At 37.9% G+C, this 6,932-nt stretch overlaps 1 pseudogene; it reads left to right on the top strand.

Moving 5' to 3' along the window:
• Nucleotides 1–2,386: 2,386 nt before the first annotated feature.
• Nucleotides 2,387–6,541, top strand: LOC138050988 (uncharacterized; annotated as a pseudogene).
• The last annotated feature ends 391 nt before the right edge of the window (nt 6,542–6,932 follow it).

Genomic DNA, 6,932 nt, shown 5'->3' with positions numbered 1-6,932 from the left:
ATCACCTGAATCATGAAACCAAACAGGAAGAGGTTCATTAAAATTGTAGCAACTTTTAACTCTTTCTGAGCAAGTGTACGAGCTGTTTCAAAATCTAAGTAACAACCAGGTGAAAGTTGTTGGCTCAAAATATTCTTGTCAACAATAGCATTTGCTAAAGCATGAACCCAAGAATTTTTCAGAGGATTACTGCTCTGATTAGGAATGGTCAATTCTGATTCACTTAAACAAAACATTCTTCCCAAGATAATTGCTATCAGAGTCCATGCATTACTACCGTCTTTTCCTCCTAGATGTCCTTGAGATAATTCAGGTTTGCATCTCCATACTTGTATTGCTTCTGCAAAGAGACCGGTATGAAATTTGACATTTACTTGGAGAAAGCAATGATATGAAAATATGAAACCTCAATTAATTGATAGACTTATTTTCTTTATTCTGTTTATTTGACTACTCCCAAGCACTAATTTCATCAAGCAAATTTCGATCACTGGACAACTTAATGTCATCGCCTGTCAGCACCTTCATATCATTCTCTATTTTAACAACCTCTTGATCTACTAAAGTTGATGCCAGGTTTCTCAAACAATGCACTTTGATTTCCCTCTAATTCCATGAACCTTGAGATACCTGCATGCAGGTATAATATGGCGATGCAACTGCACATGACTTGATGTTGTCTTTCCAAACACTTTACAAACTATTTGTTCTGCTGACTGCAGAGACATACAAGGGCTCACAGCTGTTGATGGGATAATTAACAGTTTTCAGGGATAAAAATGAAGACCAGGCCAAATCAAACTGGTAGATGAATTAATCATTTGTACTTTAACACTGGGTATGATCTGATACTGACTACATAATATAAAGTGCACAAAAACACACAAATAACATGAAGCAACTGAGATCAGTGAAATAATAAATGTTTTAACTTTGCTTTGTACTTTGCTCAAGGCTTCAGGTTGCTCCTTGCACGGACATTTTTTCCTGCATTGGTGTTTGTTTGGGATGCTTTGCCATGAAATGTTACATCAATAACATTTGGGAATGACTTTTCACAGAGAAAATAGAAATAGCTTTAAAAAGACTCCACATGTCTAAACGTGCATTGACTGCTATTGTTGACTTAGAGTTGCTGTGACCATGATGCAAGTCACCAACTTGCAGTAGACTTTTTACTGAAAATTTGCTTTTTAATAGGAGTAACATACTGCATGGTGGAGCATTCCAAAAAATACACTATATACATGTAGTAAGTGCAAAGTTAAACAATGGCAATTTTGAAGCGCAATCATGATAACCAATACTGAAGTATGAAGTTCAATCTTGAGCTCTAAACTGAAGAGCAAACGTCTAGTGATCTTAACTTTCTGTTTCGTGATGAAAAGCATAAATTACAAACAAATACATCCAGTTGTACCCCCCTCAGTCACACACTTGTATCAGGGCTTGTTATGCAAGTTACTACGAGGGACAACAATAAGACCACATGCAAGTAATACAAAGCTGAAATAAAAATCTTCAGTGCCTTACCATTAGATGTGTCACTGGAGGAGTCCTCATCTGACAAAATGTCCGTGTCATTACCAGCAGACATTGAAGAGGATCCTGAGGAATCTGAGCTTGGCTTGCGCATTCTTTTGTGTTTTTTCTGGAAAGGACAAAAAAAAATTAATTTTACAGCTCTGATTTAAAGTTTAAAACATGAGGTAGGGTAGTACCATTTGTGTGGCTCCACATCGATAACCCCCTATAATAGGTCACTAGATATTCCTAGGGGATGGGGATCTCAAGAGCTTAAAACTTTAAAAGGAAAACACAAAGCCTTAAGTGGAATTTCTGCTGATATATAGCACAAACCAAAAAACGTTCTGTGGGGCAGAGCATGTTGTTTCCCTGGAGAAACATTTGTTTCTTTTTACAAGAATAAATATTACCAATTTCAACAAACCTCATCGCTGTGTCCCAAATTTATCATTCTTTTGCGGACACTTTTAATATGTTGTCGGAATCCATCTGGAAGTAAGAAAGGAAACAAAAGAAAAGAAAGCATAACATTTTACACCTGGAAAACTTAGTCCACTAGCTACTTTGTTAAAGTGCCTATAAACCCGAATTTTTTTTTTTGCTTCGAGAAATCTTTGTATCGCTCTGAGCAAAATGGCGCAAAAATTTTTGTTTTTTAGTAAAACTGGAATTTTTTACGAATTTTCAAAGTGGCGGAAACGCGAGATTCGAAAACCCATTACCGAGCTGGTGAGCTTGCCGAAAGGGAATGGGTCCAGTGTAATTCGTGACGTAAAACCCGGACTGTAAGTTTCGCCAGTTGTGACTTCCATCAGCGGTGAAGCCATGCCTGAGAAATGTGTTGTTTTCGGTTGTAGCAATGTTCGAAGCAAAGAAAAAGGGATACTGCTTCATCCCATACCGTTTTACGGTAAAAGCAAAAGCGAAGGAAGAAGTGGGTCGATTTTGTTAAATTGAAACGTGCTCATTGGGAACCCACCGAGCATTCGGCGGTGTGCTCTGAGCACTTCAAAGAGGAGAACTACACCAACCGATTCGCTGATGATCTGCTCCGGAGGCTGAAAAGAGATGAAATCGGCGTTTGTGTTTTTCCGACTAGGCACGCTCCTTGTGTTTCGAGCAACAATGATGTAGATAAACTTGAAAGTGAACGAAGTAAACCGAAGGTGAGACATTTCTCAGCATATGTCACTCAGTCTGCTTGTCAGAACAATTTGATTCTTCAATCGTTGATCATACATGTAAATGTTTTTTTAATTTTTTTTCATTATCGTTTGCCAAGCCTACCGTATGTTCTTGCAAACACAATAATATATTATTTCAGAGACGGAAAGATGCCATTGAAAGTTTTGAAAATGCCAGTATAAGTACGAGTGCTGATCAGCCTAAGCCGAAGTGTCGGAGAAAGAGCAAGAAATTATCCCCTTCCTCTGTACCGCTGTCCACACACGAAGAACCAGAGGAGGTTGTTGAAGCAATGGACATTTCTTGTGCTGTGGAAGCTAGCGAAGGTGTAAGTTCGTGTCCACCCGTATCCGACTTTGCTGAGGAATGTGCCAGTTGTCGTGCTTTTATGAACGAGAAGAGAGTGCTGAACAACACTGTATTAGAGTTGCGTGCAAAATTAAATGACAAGAGGGAAAAGCTAAAAAGACTCGAACAGAAACTAAAGGGTAGGTCTTGTTCAATGGCTACCTAGATAAATAAGGATACGCGACTTTTTTGAATGTTTATTCGTGTAGCCATTTTGAATTCGCGCGAAATCTGAAATATTGCCGCGAAATTTGTTTAAAAAAGTTCATACTGTACCTCTGCCATAATGCCCATTGCACTGTTCTCGCATGTACAGTATAATCAGCGACCTTCCTAAAATTTTGATGTTCTTTTACTGTAATAATCGAATATTGTAGCCATGTACAGTTATCACAACAATGTGGAAGCGGCTGACAGCGATGGAAATTATTATCATACAGAAAGAGAAATCTGAGAGTTTTAAGAGAGTCAGTAATTTATATAATTGAATTTTATTTTGGTTCACAGCATTATTGGGTACATGTGGCAGTTCAGTAATTCATCCCGGTTAAAATGTTGCTCCATGTATTTGTGGTGTTTTTGTTGCAGTATAAATTAGTTGATGTTTTCTTTGTACGCAACTCTGCAGTGTTGTTCATATAAACTTCTATACCTACATGTCTGTGATATTCTGCATTTAATTTGGAGACATCCTTACATTAATTTACAGCACCACAAAGTTAGGATGAGTCAGGTACAGAAAATTCCTCAAAGAATAATGAAGTGGATGACGAGGCTGAAGATGAGGATGCTGAGCCTGAAGAAGAGAAAGGAGCGGGTGAAAGTACGTATGAGACAGAGGAAGAGCCAACTACAGAGACTGAATCAGAAGATGACAACTCGAATAACCATCAGCCTAGAAGGTAATTCAGCTCACGTCTATAACATTTTCACAACTATTTCAAGTTACTAACACACTCTATGCATTTCTGACATTAATTTAGGGTGTCACGGATGATTTATATAATGTTCTGTAAGACTGGCACCCACTTCAGAAGTGCTATTGAAACTTCTGGTCTCAGAAACAATACAAAATAGATTTAAGTTGGAAATATTTGTTTTTGTTACAGGATCTCAGCAAAAGGGACAAACCTCCAAACAGAACCAAAGCACATTGTCTTTCTTACCCAGTTGCTCCTATTATTTCGTTTCTGCCATAGCTGCAAACAAGATAATCCACAAGTAGACGTGTATCAGGTTGGCACCCAAGCACTTGTAACAACTACATGCTCAAACCCTAAGTGTCCTAAACCCAAGGACACATGGCAAAGCCAACCGTTTTTGCCAGGAACAAAGTTGCCAGCGGGCAATTTTCTCCTTTGCTTGGCTATTTTGTTAGCTGGGGGATCTGCATCCAAAGTGTTCAGAGTGTTCTCTCATATGGGACTTGGTTGCTTATCCATGACTACTTTCTTCACACACCAGAGAGTAAGTTATTTAAAAAAGATTTCTCGGTACTATGTGATGAACAATACACAAAAGGAAGCCTTTGGTATATGCTAGAACTTCTTTCCCCCATCCTTCCCGCTCCACATTTCCAGTGATCTTCCTTTAAGGTAAATTTTATATGAAGTGTGCTGTTAGAGCAATAACAAAATACTGTACTCCAGGAGTCAATGTGTCTCAGTGGTACCCTAAGCATAGTCAGTGGTACAGTAGATGGGTGCCTGGAAATGGAAACAAGCTTATAATACAGGGTTTACTTTCCACGATTTATCCATGGGCCATGTCAAGTGGTCCTTAATTATGACAGTCCTGACTTAACACCTTTTCCATTATTCCCTAAGTGCAGAGGGTGCAAATTAAAAACTATATTCCTACATTGTAGATACTTTTCGTAATTTAAAATGCACAAAGACAAAATATGTAACGTACAGCTTCCACCAATGTGTGTATCTTCTATTTTCCTCTCTAGAACAGGCTGTTCCCAACGATTTTGCTGTATTGGCAAAAATACCAACAGAAGATGCTAGAAAAAGTGAAGTCCATTAAAGATGGCATAACAATTGCAGGTGATGGCAGACATGACAGCATGGGGCACTGTGCAAAATATGAGGCCTACACCATATTTTGCTGTACTGTACCAATGATTTTACACTTTTCTCTAATTCAGGTAAATACTCAGAACAACTCTGACTACTGAACCTCTCCATTCTACTCCTTACTGTTGTTGTTAGAATTCTACATGTAATTTATTATTATTATTATTATTGTTATTGTTATTGTTATTATTATTATTATTATTATTATTATTATTATATTATTATTATTATTATTACTTCTTGAGGTGGTATCTATTACTCTTACAGCATACCCCATCTAGAGAATATGCACTTAGTATTTTTAATAAAGTTTTTTTTCCTTCCTGTCTTATTGAACAGAGAAATCAAGCTGGTAGTAGTCCAGCTATGGAATTTGAGGGATTCAAATCCTGCATGGAGTTCTTGATTGGATATGGGCTGCTTATCACAGCATTTGTTTCCGACTGACATGTGTCCATTGCTGCTTACATGCGGAAGTCTTTATCACACATAATCCACTACTTTGACATCTGGCATCTAAAGAAAAGTAAGCTCTCTTGTTAATAGTGTTTCATAGCCATCATTACATTTCAAATTTCAGTATTTATTATTGTATAACAGTAACAATGGGTTACTGTGTTGACACAGTATCAACTTGATAGTGCTTACAAAGCTCCATAACCAGATTACAAATGATGTCATTGATAAGTGCATACAAATGGTGAATTTTGTGCTCAGTAACAAATGTGAATGGTGAATTAATCTACATGACACGAGATGGGTCAAAGAAGATTACGAATACAACCCATGACCTCCCCAACACCAGGCGGGCACTCTATCGACAGAGGACACGTGTCACATATGAACTCAGTTAAAATGACCTTGCTCTCCATGAGTTCTTTTAGCTCAGTGGATAGAGTGCCTGCACAGTGTTCGGGAGGTCATGGGTTCCATTCCTGTCGGGGACTCAGATTCTTCTTTGTCCCATGCTTGTGTCATGTAGATTAATTCACCATTCACAAGGAAATATTTTGATGATCAGATCAGCATTATTATCAACCGGTTGTACGATTCAGCCTGCTTTATTCTTAGAAATCAGGAAAGTCCTTTCAACGCTCTCCAAAGAAAAGGGATGTGAGTCAATAGCTGAATGGATCAGATCATGTGAAAACCACTTATACTGGAGCGCTACCACAACGTTTAGTGGAAATGGAAAAGTCATCTGGGCCAAGTTTAGCTCCTTCATGGGCCACATTGTCAACAAACACTCGCAGCTTGGTGATGCATTATTCAATAAGTGCTTTCATGGAGTAACCAGTCCAAGAAAATGGTTGAAAGTTGGTATGCTATTAAATAACGTGTATGATTTATTGAGGAATGTATACTTCAAAGTTGAAGCAATAAGGCTTGTTCAAGAGTAGGCAATATAAAGTATTTTGACACGAGTTTTTTTGCCAGAGAGTGTATGATTGACTATCACACTCACAGCCAAATGGAAGCAATGAATAATAACAACTTGTGTAAATAACTGGTATTAATTTGTTTCAAGACAAAGTGTAAACTAATATGTGAACCTTTTAATGCCTTGTTATATTTTAATTTTGTCTTTTTCAATAGGGTCTGTGGCATATGAAAAGTTATGCAGTGCCCTCACGAATACCCATTTAGTAAAGGGCATAAAGCAAGCTTCCCCTTTCGCCCAGACAAGTTGCCTGGAAGGGTTTCACTCTGTGTTGAATCACTTTTTACCAAAGATGACCGCATATTCCTATGCTGGAATGTATTGCAGGTATAACAATTCTTTTATTTGTT

Source organism: Montipora capricornis, chromosome 6 (genome assembly GCF_036669925.1).
Source record: "Montipora capricornis isolate CH-2021 chromosome 6, ASM3666992v2, whole genome shotgun sequence".
In the NCBI taxonomy this organism is placed as follows: domain Eukaryota; kingdom Metazoa; phylum Cnidaria; class Anthozoa; order Scleractinia; family Acroporidae; genus Montipora; species Montipora capricornis.
The sequence above is the reverse complement of the archived record's forward strand: the minus strand, read 5'-3'. Positions and strand labels throughout refer to the sequence as shown.